Below are 19,673 nucleotides of genomic sequence, written 5' to 3' on the forward strand. Positions count from 1 at the left end.
CAATTTCCAGCGACTACATTAAATTCTTAGATACTATAAAACTTCAACTTTTTTATTTTTTTTCGGTGTCGATGAACTGCATTCCGGCGCTGCCACCATTTTCCGGAGAGTCATCCACCTGCAATCTGACCCGGAATGCATGGCGTCACCCGAATGCCCGAATTCTTGCGCTGCAAACAGACGCCGAGCGTCCCGGCGATGGCGCCTTCCCATCCAGTACGCTCTCGACCTCCTCCGGGAAAGCACGCACCACGAACGTCCAAACAAGTCGAGCAAAAAGTTTGCCAACTTTTCTCCGGTTTCCGGGAGCCCGGAAAGCGCACATAAGAGCACCGCTCCGGTGAGTTCACACTATATGTTCATTTCGACCCGACCAATTAGTCCCGAAGGCCGTTTTAATTGAAAGTTTGCTTTGATCGAGTAACGTCATTTCGTACAGGCCCGGGGCAGTTGGTGTTGACGACGTTGACGTTCGAAGGGTGGTAAATGTGATTAAATGGGAGCTGGTGGGGGGTAATGGAAAAGTTGACAGTTTTTTTGTAAAGAACTGGAAGTCAACAAGAAGAGCGGTTTGTGGGATGCATTAAAGTTTAATTTTAAAATTCGAGTCAAGAAGGTGTATTTGATGTCTTTTTGCTTTGTTAGGGGAGGTTTGATGCATTATTTATGTGCAGATTTTATGCGTAGCTTAGTTTCAAAGGGCTGATGATCAATCATGAGCGAAATGTACACGTGTGTGCATATTTTTGTGTTTTGTTAGACATAAATAAAAGTTCTCGTGTATTCAGATCGTTGGTAGAAAACTTCTGACGATGTTAATTAAGGAGTTGTTTAGAAACTTTAAGTTCTTGTCGGAGGAGATTTTTATGTTATTAAGTTGGCACGAGAAATGGAGCTGGGGATCGTTTTCCATATTTACTCTTGTCGTAGTGTCCCAAACTTGGACGGGTGCCATTGTGAAAAGTATTTTCTATTAAATGAGTTTTCTAGATTTGATATTCAACTCAAAACGTATTTTTTTTTCAAATTCACGCTTACAGAACTAACTAAGTTAGATATTGGAACCTCTTTGGTCGGAAATTCACTCAACTCAACTAATGTCATTTCGTAGAATCCTTAAGGCAATTTCGATTTTGCTGCCTAAGAGGCGATTTTTATTAGCTTAATTGATAGAGAGAATGTCGAGCTTTCGGAAATCGATCGAGCAGCTGTACTTTGTAGCGTTTTTTTATATCAGAAGGCAATAAAAGCAAGACATAGACATAAAAGCTATTAACTTCCATCGCGCGGGTTTTTGCTGGATACATTAAATTTTAATTTAAAAATTCTCGTCAACAGGGTCCGTTTAGTTTCTCTTCACTTTGTTACGAAAAGGTTCATGAGTTATGGATGTGACGATTTTATGCGTAGCTAATTTTAGAGGGACTGATAATCAATCATGGGTGAAGAGTAGGTGTGCGTTAGTATTTCCTGTGTGTTTTTTTAGCTAAATTTTTCATTCAAAAGGTCGTTGTTAAAATCGGTGGAAAGCGTTAATGAATTAAGAGTTATTAATAAGCTGAAAAAGTGCAAACAATGTCTATAATTGGCTGTGTTTATTGTACGACGAATTTTTATCTTTTTCTACGATTATATAAGGGTTTCAATTTTGAGTAAAACCAACCCGGCGCATTCACGTTTTTACGACATATCGTAATGGTACTGAATACCCGATTGTACAATGAAATTGAAGTTGGAATCGTCACTGGAATGAAACTAGCAATAACCTTGAAGCATTTCCGTTACGTTTCCAGCAACGGAAATGGCAGTCTTCGATGGAAATAAATAAAAGTGCATCGTTCAATTAAACTGCAAAACTAGGAATCGAATCAAATTTAATATGGAAATAGTTGAAATATATTCAAAAAACTATAAATCAGTTTTACTTCCCGAGAGTAACCGAATCTGTCGGATGAATGGCCACTTTTATATTTTCTCGACGTTTCATGACCTCTAAAGTACGAAAAAGTGGTGTCCTGTTTCCGTCTGTCTGTCTGTTTGTCTGGTCAAATACTAACCAAAATTTGGCTAATTATCCCCATTAATATTCATCTAATAAGATAAGAATCAAATCAATCATTTGCCAAAATCAGTCTTATCTGAGCAAATACTAGCCCCGCCCACCCACCCCTATTTTCTTAGAGAATATGTCATCTGCCAAAATAAGACTTATCTTAGCAAGTACCAGCCTATGAGGAAATAAAGGGCGGGTGGGTGGGGCTAGTACTTGGTAAGATATGACTAATTTTGGCAAATGATTTGATTCTTATCTTAGTAGATGGATATTAGCTGATTCGAAAAATTCAGAAGAATCTAGAATAATCTGAAAGAGTCTGATATGATCTGGGAAAATTTGAAAGAATCTGAAACGATATGAAGGTGAAAAATTCTGAGAGAATCTGAAAGTATCGAAAAAATCTGAAAGAATGTGAGAGAATTTAAGATTTTTTCAAATTCTGAAATTTTGTTTACGGTTCTTTTTTGGAATTCTTTGGATTTTTTCCGATTCTCTCTTTCGCATTTTTCTGTTTCTGTCGAACTTTTTTAGATTCTTTTGAACTTTTCAGATTCTTTCAAAGACACCTCACAAATCCTCAAGATTCTTTAAAATTGTTTAGTTCTGTTCAGATTGTTTCAGATCCTTACAAATCCTTTCAGATTCCTGCAGACTCTTTCAGATTTTTCCAGATTCTTTTAGATTTTGCTAGATTCTTGGAGATTTTCCTTTTTTCCCTGGAGGAATCTAGCCCCGCCCACCCACCCTCTGTTTTTTTCAGAGCGTATGGTGTCTGCCAAAATCAGTCTCATCTGAGCAAGTACTAGCCCCGCCCACCCACCCCTATTTTCTCAGAGGATATGTCATCTGCCAAAATAAGACTTATCTTAGCAAGTAATCTGAAAGAATGTGAGAGAATTTAAGATTTTTTCAAATTCTTTATTTGGTTTACGACTTTTCTTTTCGAATTCTTTGGATTTTTTCCGAGTCTCTCATTCGCATTTTTCGGTTTCTTTCGAACTTTTTCAGATTCTTTTAAACTTTTCAGATTCTTTCAAAGACGCCCGTCAGAAATCCTCAAGATTCTTTAAAATTTTTTAGTTATGTTCAGATTGTTTCAGATCCATACAAATCCTTTCAGATTGCTGCAGGATTTTTCAGATTTTTTCAGATTCTTTTAGATTTTGCTAGATTCTTGGAGATTTTCCCATTTTCCCTGGAGGAATCTAGCCCCGCCCACCCACCCTCTGTTTTTTTTCAGAGCGTATGGCGTCTGCCAAAATCAATCTCATCTAAGCAAGTACTAGCCCCGCCCACCCACCCCTATTTTCTCAGAGGATATGTCATCTGCCAAAATAAGACTTATCTTAGCAAGTAATCTGAAAGAATGTAAGAGAATTTAAGATTTTTTCAAATTGTTTAAGTTTGTTTACGACTCTTCTTTTCGAATTCTTTGGATTTTTCTGATTGTCTCTTTCGCATTTTTCGGTTTCTTTCGAACTTTTTCAGATTCCTTTGAACTTTTCATATTGTTTCAAAAACACCCATCAAAAATCCTTAAGATTCTTTAAGATTTTTTTGTTCTGTTCAGATTGTTTCAGATCCTTACAAATCCTTTCAGATTCCTGCAGACTTTTTCAGATTTTTCCAGATTCTTTTAGATTTTTCTAGATTCTTGGAGATTTGCTCATTTTCGGAACATTTTGCAGGACTTTGAAGCAATGTGGTAAAATTTGAAAGTAAATATTATTATTATTATTATTATTATTATTAAAATCCAGAGAATTCTAAAGAGTCTGAGAGATTCGTAAAGAAATTGAAGGAATGTGTAGCAATTTGAAAAAATCTGAGGAAACCTGCGAGAAACTGAGAGAATTTTGAAGAATTTCGAAAAATCAAATAGAAAACTTGAGGAATTTGGAAAAATCTGAAAGGATCTGGAACGATCGAAATAGAACCGAAAATTTTGAAAGAATCTTGAGGATTCCTGATGGTCTTTGATACAATCTTAAAAAATTTGATTGAGAACAAACCGGAAACATCGAAAAGCATTCGGAATAATCAGAAAGATTACAAAAACCGAAAAAATCTGAAAGAGAATCAAAAAGAAAATGAAAGAATGTGAATGCATTTGACAAAATCTGAAGGAATTTGAGGGAATCTGAGAGAAATTGCGAGTTTGGAAAGAATCTAAGAGATTCGGAAAGTATAATTTACTAGAATTTTAGAAAAAATTTAAAACTGAATAAGAATATTTTGCAATGTAATTTTGAAACTGCAAAGCCGATTGCTCGGAAATCTTGTAAATATTTTAAGGTTATCGTAAACATGGTAAATCGTTAAGCAAAATTTATTCTTTACCCCTTACCAAAAACTGATGACGTCATCTCAAAATTTTGCCGAACAAATCCTATCCAAAATGTTTAAATAAGTTTTTACTTATTTCTAAATTCTCTGCAATGTTGAATGTTTAGAATTTAGAGAATTTTTAGAATTTCCTTATTTCCAAGAATCTCTAGGATCCTTAGAATCTTTAGAATTTTTAGAATCTCTAGAATATTTAACTGTTATCTCTGAAATATCTAGAAAATCTCAAATCTATAGAATGTTTAGAATCTCTAGAATTGCAGGAACCGGTGTACTCTAGAACTGTGAATTACTTTAAACCTCTAAACATTTAAAATCTCCAAATTTTTGAAAAGATTTCGAATGTTCCAAATATTCCAAATTTTCCCGAAACTGGTTTAAAGATTCGGAAGATTCTAGAAGTTCTAGAGATCGTAGAGATTTTAAATATAGTGCAAACTTTATGGATTGTATCTAGAAATTCTAAAAATTCTAGATACTCTAAAAATTGTAAAGATTTTGGAGAGTATATAGAGATTCTAGAATTTCCATATATTCCAAATATGCAAGTATTCATAAAGATTGTAGAGAATTTAGAGGTTGTATTGACTGTAAAAGTTTTAGAGTCTAACTGTTTCAGAAGTCCTAGACAGTCTGAAGATTCGAAAGATTCTAGAGATTCTAAAAATTTGAGAAACTCAAGAAATTCCAAAAACTCTAGAGATTCTAAAAATTCTAGAACTTTTAGATATTCTCGAGATTCTGAACATTCTGGAGTTAAATATATTAAAAATTCCAAAAAATCCGAAGAATGCAGAGATTTGGATTTTTTGCAAATTCTAGAGATTTTGGAGAATTTTAAGGTTCAAAAAATTCGCGAAATTCTAAATGTTCTAGAGATTCTGGAAATGTTTAAGGTTTTAAACATTCTAGAGCTCCTGAATATTCTGCAGATGCCAAATGTTCTAGAGATTCTAAAAATTTCAAGAAATCCAAAGTTTTAAATTCTAGTGGTTCTAGCGATTCTAGAGATTCTAGAGGTTTTAGAAATTCTAGGGGTTCTAGAGAAATAGTAGTTTTTAGAAGCTTTAGAATCTTCAGAAAATTTAGCATCTCCAGAATCTCGAGAACCTCTAAAATTTAGAGTCTCTAGAACTTTTAGAAAACCCAAAATCTTAAGAATCTTTACAATTCCTGGAATCGTTAGACTCTAAACTTTTTGGAAGTTTTGGAATGAGTCTTTAAAATCTCGTGATTTTCAAGAATCTTTAAAACCTGTAGAATTTTTAGAATCTCTAGAATTGCAGGAACCGCTATTTCGAATGTTCCAAACATTCCCGAAATGGGTTTAAAGGTTTGGAATATTCCAGAGATTTCGAAAATTCTTTTAATTCTAGAGATTTTGGAGATTCTTAAGGTTCAAGAAATTCGCGAAATTCTAAATGTTCTAGAGATTCTGGAAATGTTTAAGATTTTAAAGATTTTAGAGGTTCTGAATATTCTGCAGATGCCAAATATTATAGAGATTCTAAAAATTTCAAAAAATGCAAAGTTTTAAATTCTAGTGGTTTTAGCGATTCTAGAGATTCTAGAGGTTTTAGAAATTCTAGGGGTTCTAGAGAAATAGTAGTTTTTAGAAGCTTTAGGATCTTCAGAATCTTTAGCATCTCCAGAATCTCGAGAACCTCTAAAATTTAGAGTCTCTAGAATTTTTAAACCCAAAATCTTAAGAATCTTTACAATTCCTGGAATCGTTAGACTCTAAACTTTTTGGAATTTTTGGAATGAGTCTTTAAAATCTCGTGATTTTCAAGAATCTTTAAAACCTGTAGAATTTTTAGAATCTCTAGAATTGCAGGAACCGCTACTTCGAATGTTCCAAATATTCCCGAAATGGGTTTAAAGGTTTGGAATATTCCAGAGATTTCGAAAATTCTTTTAATTCTAGACATTTTGGAGATTCTTAAGGTTCAAGAAATTCGCGAAATTCTAAATGTTCTAGAGATTCTGGAAATGTTTAAGATTTTAAAGATTCTAGAGGTTCTGAATATTCTGCAGATGCCAAATATTATAGAGATTCTAAAAATTTCAAGAAATGCAAAGTTTTAAATTCTAGTGGTTTTAGCGATTCTAGAGATTCTAGAGGTTTTAGAAATTCTAGGGGTTCTAGAGAAATAGTAGTTTTTAGAAGCGTTAGAATCTTCAGAATCTTTAGCATCTCCAGAATCTCGAGAACCTCTAAAATTTAGAGTCTCTAGAACTTTTAGAAAACCCAAAATCTTAAGAATCTTTACAATTCCTGGAATCGTTAGACTCTAAACTTTTTGGAATTTTTGGAATGTGTCTTTAAAATCTCGTAATTTTCAAGAATCTTTAAAACCTGTACAATTTTCAGAATCCCTAGAATTGCAGGAACCGCTATTTCGAATGTTCCAAATATTCCAAATATTCCCGAAATTGGTTTAAAGATTTGGAAGATTCCAGAGATTTCGAAGATTCTATTAATTCTAGACATTTTGGAGATTCTTAAGGTTCAAGAAATTCGCGAAATTCTAAATGTTCTAGAGATTCTGGAAATGTTTAAGATTTTAAAGATTCTAGAGGTTCTGAATATTCTGCAGATACCAAATATTCTAGACATTCTAAAAATTTCAAGAAATCCAAAGTTTTAAATTCTAGTGGTTCTAGCGATTCTAGAGATTCTAGAGGTTCCGGAGATTTTGGAGATTCTACAGATTTTGGAGATTCTAAAGAAACAGTAGTTTTTAGAAACTTTAGAATCTTCAGAATCTTTAGCATCTCCAGAATCTCTAGAACCTTTAGAAAACCCAGAATCTTAAGAATCTTTCCAATTCCAGGAATCGTTAGACTCTAAAATTTTTGGAATTTTTGGAATAAGTCTTTAGAATCTTCTGATTTTCAAGAATCTCTAAAACCTGTAGAATTCCCAGAATAATAAGAATCTCTAGAATCCTTAGAACCTTTAGAATTTTTAGAATCTCTAGAATTACAGGAACCGCTATTTCGCATGTTCCAAATATTCCAAATATTCCCGAAATTGGTTTAAAAATTTGGAAGAATCCAGAGATTTCGAAGGTTCTATTAGTTCTAGAGATTGTAGAGTATTTACAGATTTTTAATTTAGTACAAACTTTGGAGTCTAGGCGTTCTAGCCATTCTAGAAATTCTAAAAATTCTAGATATTCTAAAGATTGTAAAGATTTTGGAGAGAATAGAGATTCTAGAATTTCCATATATTCTAAATATTCAAGTATTCATAAAGATTGTACAGAATTTAGAGATTATAGAGATTGTAAATATTTTGGGGTCTAACTGTTTCAGAAGTCCTAGACATTCTGAAGATTCGAAAGATTCTAGAGATTGTAAAACTTTGAGAAACTCAAGAAATCACAAAAATTGTAGAGATTCTAAAAATTCTAGAGGTTTTAGATAACTATTCTCGAGATTCTGAACATTCTGGAGTTTTTAAAGATACTAAAAATTCCAAAAAAATCGGAAGAATGCAGAGATTTGCATTTTTTTGCAATTTCAAGAGATTTTGGAGATTCTTAAGGTTCAAGAAATTCGCGAAATTCTAAATGTTCTAGAGGTTCTGAATATTCTGCAGATACCAAATATTCTAGAGATTCTAAAAATTTCAAGAAATCCAAAGTTTTAAATTCTAGTGGGTCTAGCGATTCTAGAGATTCTAGAGGCTTTAGACATTCTAGGGGTTCCGGAGATTTTGGAGATTCCGCAGATTTTGGAGATTCTAAAGAAATAGTAGTTTTTAGAAACTTTAGAATCTTCAGAATCTTTAGCATCTCCAGAATCTCTGGAACTTCTAAAATTTAGAATTTCTAAAACCTGTAGAATTCCCAGAATAATAAGCATCTCTAGAATCCTTAGAAACTTTAGAATTTTTAGAATCTCTAGAACTGCAGGAATCCCTATTTCGAATGTTCCAAATATTCCAAACATTTCCGAAATTGGTTTAAAGATTTGAAAGATTTCAGAGATTTCGAAGATTTTATTAGTTCTAGAGATTGTAGAGTATTTACAGATTTTTAATTTAGTACAAACTTTGGAGTCTAGGGGTTCTAGCCATTCTAGAGATTCTAAAACTTCTAGATACTCTAAAGATTGTAAAGATTTTGACAAGTTTAGAGATTTTAGAAATTCCAGATATTCCAAATATTCCAATATTTCTAGAAATTGTGGGGAATTTAGGGATTCTAGGGATTGTAGAACTTTTAGAGCCTAACGGTTTCAGCAGTCTTAGACAATCTGAAGATTCGAAAGCTTCTAGAGACAAGACTTATGTTAGCAAGTACTAGCCCCGCCCACCCACCCACTATTTTTTCAGGGGGTATAGCATTTGCCAAAATCAGTCTTATCTGAGCAAGTACTAGCCCCGCCCACCCACCCCTATTTTCTCAGAGGATATGTCATCTGCCAAAATAAGACCTACCTTAGCAAGTACTAGCATGTACTAGTGTCTGAGGAACTAAAAAGCGGGTGGGTGGGGCTAGTTCTTGGTAAGATACAGTCCATCTGTTATAATTGTGCCATGATATGGTAAAACTCATTCTCTCTTTTTTTCACCACCGATACTTTGCGTTTATGCTATGAAAAACAAAAGAACAACAAAAAAACTCCTTTCTTGTCGTAATATAGAACACGTATACGCGCCGGAATAGGAATGTCGTGTTACAGCTACTAGCTTGGTGTCGGTGTCGGTGTCGGTGAAGGACTTGTTAAGGTAAAACTGATTTACACAAAATTCTGTAAAGTAAAAACTCAACTCAATAATGCTGGATATGTTTCACTGCACTTTAGGTGCGAGGGAAGTTTTTTTCTATTATGCTGTGTCTAATACCTTCTATATTGTTTTTACTCCATAGCGGTTATCACGAAAAAGTAAAATCCCGCAAAATCAAATGTTATAATTTTTCACAGGAGCAGTATTTGTTGGACCGTACTTCCGAAGCGACTGAAGTTCTATCGAACTAACTTTCGACCAATTTTTTATAATAAAAACGGTAACGACGGAGTAGTTCCTTGACCGTTCTGGTCTTCGGTGCGTGAACTCGGGTGAGATTTTATTCCTGGGGTCGTGGATGTGAACGCCATGTCAGGAGAAATAAGGTAAAGTTTTTAACTGAATTACGTTGCTAGACGTTAGTAGGAATTGCGCTGACAGGTTTGTTCTCCTAATCAGACACGAACTCCCACCAGATCACGTTTATTATTTGCGGAATAAATTTCAATACCAAATATTTCGACAGCGCTTGCTTTATTTGTTTTCATTTTCATAAAAAGGCCCACGTGACGCCTTCGTCATTTCCTAATAAACGCTGAAATAATAATCACCCTTTGTATGAACGATTAATTAAAGTAATTAACTTGTTGCGTTTAATTAAAATTTGTTTTCGCTTTTCTTCGTTTCGTAAAACTCGACGTTGACAGCGTAGATGTTTTTTTTTAGGGGATAGTAGATCGCTTTTTCCATGTTTTTGCATCCCTTATCTAAATTTGGCATTTAAAACAACATGCTTTTAAAATCAACCGTTTTATTGATCCATTTTTTGCTCCCGCTTCCAACATGTTCCTTCAAAAAATTTCCCATGATTTCAAACTTAAGGAAATTGGTTTTTGTTTTAAGTTTAACTTTCACCATTTCGCGCTTATTTTCCACAAACAACCACGAGCACATGACGAACATGTTAAACCCATTAAGCAAACTTTACACCGACATAACCCAGTCAGTAATTTTGCAACTTGTCAAGTCCATCATCAAACCTCGCAACATCATCCTTCCCACACGCTGTCTTTCCGTTTCAAAGTGTCAAATATCCTCTTCGCCCCAACACTCGATATTTTTTACACCACGAAAAACTTGTTTTTCCCTTTAAAGCCCTCCAGCTTTCCTAAAGCACTCCAACGAGCCGTCAATCTTCAATCGATTATTCATACTATTGTTATGCTCGTGGTGTTCCCGAAGAGGAAGAGGGACAGATGCGAGTCGTAGGCAAATTGGGTTCACCTGTACGAGAAACAGAGTTTACTACATTATGTGTCAGGATTTGTTACGTTATTGATTGTGTTCTAGGATTTAGCCGAGTAGCTACTATGCAAACAATAGGTTAACATTTCTACCAGAGCTCGCGCTTTATTAAGCTCAGTTCTACAGGTTTTAGCTGAATTGTACTTACCAGATTGGGTCTCTTTGGTGTACTTAGCAAATACCTGAGAGTGTATTTTATTTTTGTTTTTGTTGTATTGTGAATAGTTGGAGCGTTATCGGTTTGTGCAAATTGTTTGCCGAGTTGAGTTCGTGAGTTTGCGATTTAATTATTGTATGTGGGTGAAACATGCAGAATAGGAAACTAACCAGAGTTTATTAATTACAAATTAATTAATTGGGAACGATTTTACCCGGTTGGGCGTGTTCGAGTTTTAATGTTTTAGAGTGCTTGAACTGGATTCCATTAATTAATTGAAATGTATCAGAATATTTTGTATTCGTGAGCACGCTTTCGAATTTTTTCTTTTTGACGATATCACTTTCAAATAGTAATTGCTGTTTTATACTACGAAATTCTGCAAAAAAAATCCTTTCCGGTCGTAAAATATCTCCACAACTGTGATAAATCTAAACTTTGCCCACAAACATCATGAATAAATAACCTCTCCACAAATTTCTTCGTAAACTTTCAATCGATTTGGATTTTTTTGTATAAATAACAACATCGCCAAAATGATAAATTGTTGCATCGATTTGGCAACTTGAATCCTTTGCACAAAAGCATAATTTGTGTTTCTCTTAGTCCGTCAGATGAAAGGAAGCAGGAAATTTTCCACATCGGTTATATTCGAAATTCATTAACGAAATTTCGATTCGATTCGTCGATCTTTGTAATTCCTCGTCAGGACACTTGAATAAAAACGCGATGACAGGATCATTTTCCAATATAACTTTTTTCATTTTCCTGCTGCTCTTCATGCAGAATAGCAGGCCGACAAGGGTTTATTAATTACAAATTAATTAATTCGTAGGGGTATTTGAGTTTTCAATTTTGCAAGCTTAGAGCGCTTGACCTGGCTTCAATTAATTAATTGGCAGGTCGTTTGTATCAAGCCTTTTTTTATTTTTTCGTTTTTTTGCTTGATTTTTTGTGATAATTTTGTTTATTCAGACGGAGTTACTCTCTATCAAAGGAATAAGATAAATAAAACATTTTTTGTGATGTCACTCTCAAATAATAATTGCTATAAAAATATCCATCCTTGCCGCAAAACTGTAATAAATCTTGAATTCTTTTATGTACAGAACATTTTTCACACAGATTTCTAAATCTAAGGAAATTTACAATTGGAAAATCCAATTTCTTAAGCAGTTAATCCATCTAAATAAGTATTTGCTATAAAAATGGTGGAGGCGCCGGGATAACTATTTTTTTAATGACTTTAGTAAGTATGTAAAGACGGATCTAAACGAATACAATTTTCTTGTTGTTTTCTGTTCACATAATTTCGGTAAATCCTACTCAACGATCAAAATTATCTTCGTTTAGCTCTTGTACCAAATGGATTTTGTATGGGTGAAACATTTCCTTTTTCGTCATTGTTTGAATTGATTTTCTTCAACATTTCCATAAAAATAACAAATGTTAAATATTTCGATTTTTCAAATTTTGATGTTTCCACATTTTCAGTTTTACGATTTCTGAAATAATTTTCGTTTCATTTTCCCATTTCTAAAGGTTCGATTTGTCGCTTCTTCAAAGCTTCAATTTTTCATGTTTTTAGGTTTCGAATTTTCGACACTTGGATTTTTTAATTTCTTGATTTTTTATTTTTTGGATTTTCAATTTTTCGTTAATCTTTCAATTTATCAATTTTCCAAATATTTTAATTTTCGATTTTCCAATTTTTCTTTTTTCAAGGTTTTCGATTTTTCAATTTTTTGATTTCTCGATTTATCGAATTCAGATGTTTCCATGTTTCGATTCATCAGTTTTTCAATTTTTAACTTTTCTTCTTGACTTTCGACACTTCGATTTCTCGGTCCTTTGATTTTTGGACTTCTCTATGTCTCAGTTCTTGAATTTATAGGTGTTTCGATTTTTGGATTTCTGGGGTTTTCAATTTTTAATTTTTGGGCTTTTCAAGTTTTAGATTTTCCAGTTGCTCGATGTTTTGATTTTTCAATTATCCGATTTTTCAATTTTTCAATTTTTTAAATTTCGGAGTTTCGGTTTCTCAATTTGTCCATTTTTTAGTTCTTTGATTTTTAAGTTTTGGATTTTCGAATTTTTATTTTTTGATTTTTTGATGTTTACATTTTTCGATATCTCAATTTTGCGATATTTTAATTGTTCAATATTACCATTTTTCAATTTTTCAAATTTTGATGTTACTAAATTTTCAGTTTTCCGATTTCCTAATCAATCTATTTTTGATTTTCCCATTTTTCGACTTCTCCAAGTTTCTATTTTTCATGTGTTCAATTCTTCTTGCTTTTTGGTTTTTCGATTTCTCAGTTTTCCAAATTTTTAATTTTTCAGTTTTTAAATATTTCTTTTAGTTTTGGGATTTTTCAATATCTCGATTTTTTACTTTTAGGATTTTCAATTTTTCGGTAAACTTTGGATTATTCAATTTTTCGACTATTTTATAATTCGATTTCTCAATTTTTCAATTTTTTAAATCAATTTGTCGATTTTTCAGATCTTCGATTTTTAAATTTTAGATTTTCGAATATTTATTTTTTGATATTTGGATTTCTCGATAATTTAATTGTACAATTATTTCAATTGTTTAAATTTTAGATTTTGCCATTTCTCGACTTCTTCAAGTTTCTATTTTTGTCTTCATATCTTTGTTTTTTTGGTTTTTCAGTTTTCCAATTTTTTAATTTCTCATTTTTTAGAGATTTCTTTCATTTTTGGGATTTTTCATTATCTCGATTTTTCGACTTTTCCATTTTTGGACACCTGGATTTTTTAACTTCTCGATTTTTCGGTAAAATTTAGATTTTTCAATTTTTCGACTATTTAAATTTTCGACTTTCCAATTTTTTCTTTTTCAAGTTTTTCGATTTTTCAATTTTTCGATTTTCCAGTTTTCCGATGTTTCGATTTTTCAGTTATACGATTTTTCAATTTTTCAATTTTTTAAATTCTGGAATTTCGATTTCTCAATTTGTCGTTTTCAGTTCTTCGATTTTTAAATTTTAGATTTTCGAATTTTTATTTTAATTGCTCAATTGTTTAAATTTTAGATATTTCGATTTCTCGACTTTTTGACTTTTTATTCTTCAGTACATATTACTATTTTTCAATTTGTCAAATTTTGACGTCGCTAAATTTTCAGTTTTCCGATTTCTCAATTATTTTTCAATTTCTAGACTTCTTTAAGTTTCTATTTTTCATGTCTTCATATCTTTGTTTTTTCGATTTTTCTGTTTTCAGTTTTCCAATTTTTTTATTTCTCAATTTTTAGATATTTCTTTCAGTTTTGGGATTTTTCAGTATCTCGATTTTTCGACTTTTCCATTTTAGGACAGCTGCATTTTTTTAATTTCTCGTTTTTTACTTTTTGTATTTTCAATTTTTCGGTAAACTTTAGATTTTTCAATTTTTCGACTATTTTATACTTTGAGTTCTCAATTTTTCAACTTTACGATGTTTTAATTTTTCAATTTTTAAAATTCTAGGTTTTTCGATTTCTCGAGTTTTCAGTTCTTCTACCTTTGCAATTTTCCGAATTTTTAATTCTCAATATCTCGATTTTTCAACTTTCCCATTTTTGGACACCTAGATTTTTCAATTTCTCGATTTTTTACTTTTCGGATTTTCATTTTTTCGGAAAACTTTAGATTTTTCAATTTTTCGACTATTTATACTTTGAGTTCTCAATTTTTCAACTTTACAATGTTTTAATTTTCCAATTTTTAAAATTCTAGGTTTTTCGAATTCTCGAGTTTTCAGTTCTTCTATCTTTGCAATTTTCCGAATTTTTAAATTTTCGATTTCCCAATTTTTCTTTTTCAGCTTTTCGATTTTTCAATTTTTCGATTTTCTAGTTTTTCGATGTTTCGATTTTTCAATTTTTACAATTTTTCAAATTTCGGAGTTTCGATTTCTCGATTTGTCGATTTTTCAGTACTTCGATTTTGAAATTTTAAATTTTTGAACTTTTATTATTTGATTTTTTGATATTTGGATTTCTCGATATTTCATTTTTGCGATATTTTAAGTGTTCAATTGTTTAAATTTTCGATTTTTCGATTTCTCGATTTTTTGATTTTTTAATTCTTCAGTACATATTACTATTTTTGAATTTCTCAAATTCTGACGTCGCTAAATTGTCAGTTTTCCGATTTCTCAATGAATTTATTTTTGGTTTTCCCATTTCTCGACTTCTCCAAGTTTTTATTTTTCATGTCTTCAATTCTTCGATTTTTCGACTTTGCTTTTTTGGTTTTTCAATTTTTCAGGTTCCAAATTTTTTAATTTCTCAATTTTTAGATATTTCTTTCAGTTTTGGGAGTTTTCAATATCTCGATTTTCGACTTTTCCATTTTTGGACACCTGAATTTTTTAATTTCTCGATTTTTTACTTTTTGGATTTTCAATTTTTCGGTAAAATTGAGATTTTTCAATTTTTCAAGTGTTACATATTTCGATTTCTCAATTTTTAACTTTTCGACATATTTACTTTACAATTTTTACAATTGCAGATTTTTCGATTCCTCGAATTTTCAGTCTTCTATATTTTAATTTTTCAATTTTCCGAACTTTTAAATTTTCGATTTTACAATTTTTCGATTCTTGAATATTTCGTCCAATTTTGCGATTTTTTTTGTATTTCGACTTTTCGAGTCTTGCATTTTCTATTTCTCGACTTTTTTTAAATTTTACACTTTTCAATTTTTCGACTGTTTTACACTTCGATTTCTCATTTTTTCAACTTTTCGATATTATAAGTTTTCAGTTGTTAAAATTTTAGGTTTTTCGGATTTCTCGAGTTTTCAGTTCTTTTATATTTTAATTTTTAAATTTTCGATTTTCCAATTTTTTTTCAAGTTTTTCGATTTTTCAATTTTTTTATTTCTCGATTTATCGAATTCCGATGTTTTCATGGTTTCTCGATTCATCAATTTTTCAATTTTTAACTTTTCTTTTCGATTTCTCGATCCTTTGATTTTTCGACATTTCTATGTCTCAGTTTTTGAATTTCGCCATGTTTCGTTTTTTGGATTTCTCGGTTTTTCGATGTTTTACTTTTGGGCTTTTCAATTTTTCGATTTTCCAGTTTTTCGATGTTTTGATTTTTCAGTTATCAGATTTTTCAATTTGTCAATTTTTTAAATCAATTTGTCGATTTTTCAGTTCTTCGATTATTAAATTTTAGATTTTCGAATTTTCATTTTTTGATTTTTTGATATTTGGATTTGTGGATATTTTAATTGTTCGATTGTTTAAATTTTAGATTTTTCGATTTTCCGATTTTTTGATTTTTTAATTTTTCAGTACATATTACTATTTTTCAATTTTTCAAATTTTGACGTTACTAAATTTTCAGTTTTCCGATTTTTCAATTAATCTATTTTTGATTTTTCCATTTCTCGACTTCTCCTTTCAATCCCTCTTCGACTTTGCTTTTTTGGTTTTTCGATTTCTCAGTTGTCCAATTTTTTAATTTCTCAATTTTTAGATATTTCTTTCAATTTTGGGATTTTTCAGTATCTCGATTTTTCGACTTTTCCATTTTTGGACACCTGGACGTTTTTAATTTCTCGATTTTTTACCTTTTGGATTTTCAATTTTTCGTTAAACTTTAGATTTGTCAATTTTTCGACTATTTTGTATTTTGATTTCTCAATTTTTCAACTTTACGATGTTTTAATTGTTCAATTTTTAAAATTCTAGGTTTTCGATTTCTCGAGTTTTCAGTTCTTTTATCTTTGCAATTTTTAGGATTTTTCAATTTTCGATTTTCCAATTTTTTTTTAGCTTTTCGATTTTCCAGTTTTTCGATGTTTCGATATTTCAGTTAGCAGATTTTTGAATTTTTAGAGATTTCTTTCAGTTTTGGGATTTTGCATTATCTCGAATTTTCGACTTTTCCATTTTTGGACACCTGGCTTTTAACTTCTCGATTTTTCGGTAAAATTTAGATTTTTCAATTTTTCGACTATTTAAATGTTCGACTTTCCAATTTTTCCTTTTTCAAGTTTTTCGATTTTTCAATTTTTTGATTTTCCAGTTTTCCGATGTTTCGATTTTTCAGTTATCCGATTTTTCAATTTTTCAATTTTTTAAATTCTGGAATTTCGATTTCTCAATTTGTCGATTTTTCAGTTCTTCGATTTTTAAATTTTAGATTTTCGAATTTTTATTTTAATTGTTCAATTGTTTAAATTTTAGATTTTTCGATTTCTCGACTTTTTGACTTTTTATTCTTCAGTACATATTACTATTTTTCAATTTTTCAAATTTTGACGTCGCTAAATTTTCAGTTTTCCGATTTCTCAATTATTTTTCCATTTCTAGACTTCTTTAAGTTTCTATTTTTCATGTCTTCATATCTTTGTTTTTTCGGTTTTTCTATTTTCAGTTTTCCAATTTTTTTATTTCTCAATTTTTAGATATTTCTTTCAGTTTTGGGATTTTTCAGTATCTCGATTTTTCGACTTTTCCATTTTTGGACAGCTGTATTTTTTTAATTTCTCTTTACGATGTTTTAATTTTTCAATTTTTAAAATTCTAGGTTTTTCGATTTCTCGAGTTTTCAGTTCTATCTTTGCAATTTTCCGAATTTTTAAATTTTCGATTTTCCAATTTTTTGATGTTTCGATTTTTCAGTTATCCGATTTTTCAATTTTTCAATTTTTTAAATTCTGGAGTTTCGATTTCTCGATTTGTCGATTTTTCAGTACTTCGATTTTGAAATTTTAAATTTTCGAATTTTTTTTTTTTGATTTTTTGATATATGAATTTCTCGATATTTAATTTTTGCGATATTTTAATTGTTCAATTGTTTAAATTTTAGATTTTTCGATTTCTCGATTTTTTGATTATTTAATCCTTCAGAACATATTACTCTTTTTGAATTTTTCAAATTCTGACGTCGCAAAATTTTCAGTTTTCCGATTTCTCAATGAATTTATTTTTGGTTTTCCCATTTCTCGACTTTTCCAAGTTTCTATTTTTCATGTCTTCAATTCTCCGATTTTTCGAATTTGCTTTTTTGGTTTTTCAATTTTTCACTTTTCAAATTTTTTAATTTCTCAATTTTTAGATATTTCCTTCAGTTTTGGGATTTTTCAATATCACGATTTTTCGACTTTTCCATTTTTGGACACCTGGATTTTTCAATTTTCCGAATTTTTAAATTTTCGATTTTTCAATTTTTTGAGATCTCGATTTATCGATGTTTTGATTGTTCAATCTCTCGATTTATCAACTTTTCCGTTTTTAACTTTTCGACTCCTCGATTTCCCGTTCTTTTGATTTTTCGATTTCTCGATGTCTCAGTTTTTGAATTATCTGATTTTTCAATTTTCCAACTTTTTAAATGTCGAGATTCGATTTCTCTATTTGTTGATTTTTCCTTTTTTCGATTTTTAAATTTTAGATTTTCGAATTTTTTTTTTTTAATTTTCAAAGTTATAAATTTTGGATTTTTCGACTTGTCGATTTTTCAGTTCTTCAGTATTTTTTAATTTTTCAAATTTTTACGTTTCTGAATTTTCAATTTTACGATTTCTCGGTTAATCTATTTTTTGATTTTCCCATTTCTCAACTTCCCAAAGATTCGATCTTTCTTCAGTTCTTCAATTTTTCGATTTTTCAAGTTTTTTGATTTTTCAATTTTTCGATTTTTAGTTTGCTTTTTTGACTTTGCTTTTTAGACTTTTCGATTTTTCAATTTTTCAGTTTTTTAATTTCCCAATTTCTTGATATTTCGTTCAATTTTGTGACTTTTCATTTTTTCGATTCTTCAATTTTTCTTTAATTTTTCGATGTTTGAGTTTTGCGATTTTTTTGTATTTCGACTTTTCGATTTTTCCAGTCTTGGATTTTCGACTTCTCGACTTTTTTTTTAATTTTACATTTTTCAATTTTTCGAATGTTTTATACTTCGATTTCTCATTTTTCCAACGTTTTGTTATTTTAAGTTCTCAGTTTTTCAAATTTTAGGTCTTTTGATTTCTCGAGTTTTTCAGTTCTTATGTATTTCAATTTTTTAATTTTCGGTTTTCTGTTTTTTTTTTTAATTTTTCGATGTTTCGATCTTTCAATTATCCGATTATTCAATTTCTCGATATTTGAATTTTTCAATGTTCTAAATTTTAGATTTTTCGATTTCTCTTTCACTTTCCACCCTTGAGATTGAAGTGAACCATGTAATAGCTCACTTCCAAACTTCTAAAAAGTTTGAAAGTTTCACATTATTGACCGATTATGAATAAACATTTTCAACTATGTCACTTTCAAATAGGAATTGCTGCTCTCTAGGCAACGAATTCTGTTAGAAAAATATCCGTCGTTTCTGCAAAAGACTCCACAACTGCCATAAATCTAAAACTTTGCCCACACACATCATGAATAAATAATCCCTTTACAAATTTCTTTGCAAACTTTCGATCGATTTATATTTTTTGGGTAAATAACAACATCCCGGAAACGATAAATTATGGAATCGATTTGACCAACTTGAATTCTTTGTAGTACAGTACAGTTTTCACACAGATTTCTAAACCTAAGAAAATTTATGATTGGAAAATCTCATTTCCGTAACCATTTAATCACTGTAAATATTTGGTATAAAAATGGTGGATGCGCCGGGCTAACATTTTATTTTTTTTAAATTTTAATTACTTTCAAGAATTTTAAATAAATTATGCCTTTCTTTATCATTTTTACGATAAAATCGCTACGCAAGCACGGACTTAAACAAACACACTTTTTAATAAAAATTATGTTTAAACATAATTACCTGAAATTTATAAAACAAATTTATTTAATTCATAGGAAGCAAAATTCCCCCTTCGGTCGCGTTCCACATTCAATAAAGAAATTTCGACTCGATTCGTCGATCTTTGTAGTTCTTTACGGCCGCCCTCGAATAAAACCACCATGAAACTGGAAAGGCTTTTAAGACAGGATCGTTTCCAGTGCAACTTTTGTCATCTTCCGGCTTTTATTTTTCAGCTGGAGATACAAAGTTTGAAATTTATTTGATGCCGTTCAGTGTCAAGTTATAAACGACAATTTGA

At 30.7% G+C, this 19,673-nt stretch overlaps 1 protein-coding gene across 1 annotated transcript in view; it reads left to right on the forward strand.

Annotated features, from left to right (window-relative positions):
* The first annotated feature begins 201 nt into the window (after window positions 1-201).
* The window catches only part of LOC135133100 (uncharacterized), a 50,809-nt gene continuing 31,337 nt past the window's right edge, over window positions 202-19,673 (forward strand). The window contains exon 1 of the mRNA XM_064061362.1: window positions 202-340. The gene's annotated coding sequence lies outside the window, so the exon portion shown is untranslated. The remainder of the gene's footprint in view (window positions 341-19,673) is intronic.

Source organism: Zophobas morio, unplaced genomic scaffold (assembly GCF_036711695.1).
Source record: "Zophobas morio isolate AGI-343-1 ecotype UQ-CSIRO unplaced genomic scaffold, CSIRO_AGI_Zmor_V1 ptg000021l, whole genome shotgun sequence".
NCBI lineage: Eukaryota > Metazoa > Arthropoda > Insecta > Coleoptera > Tenebrionidae > Zophobas > Zophobas morio.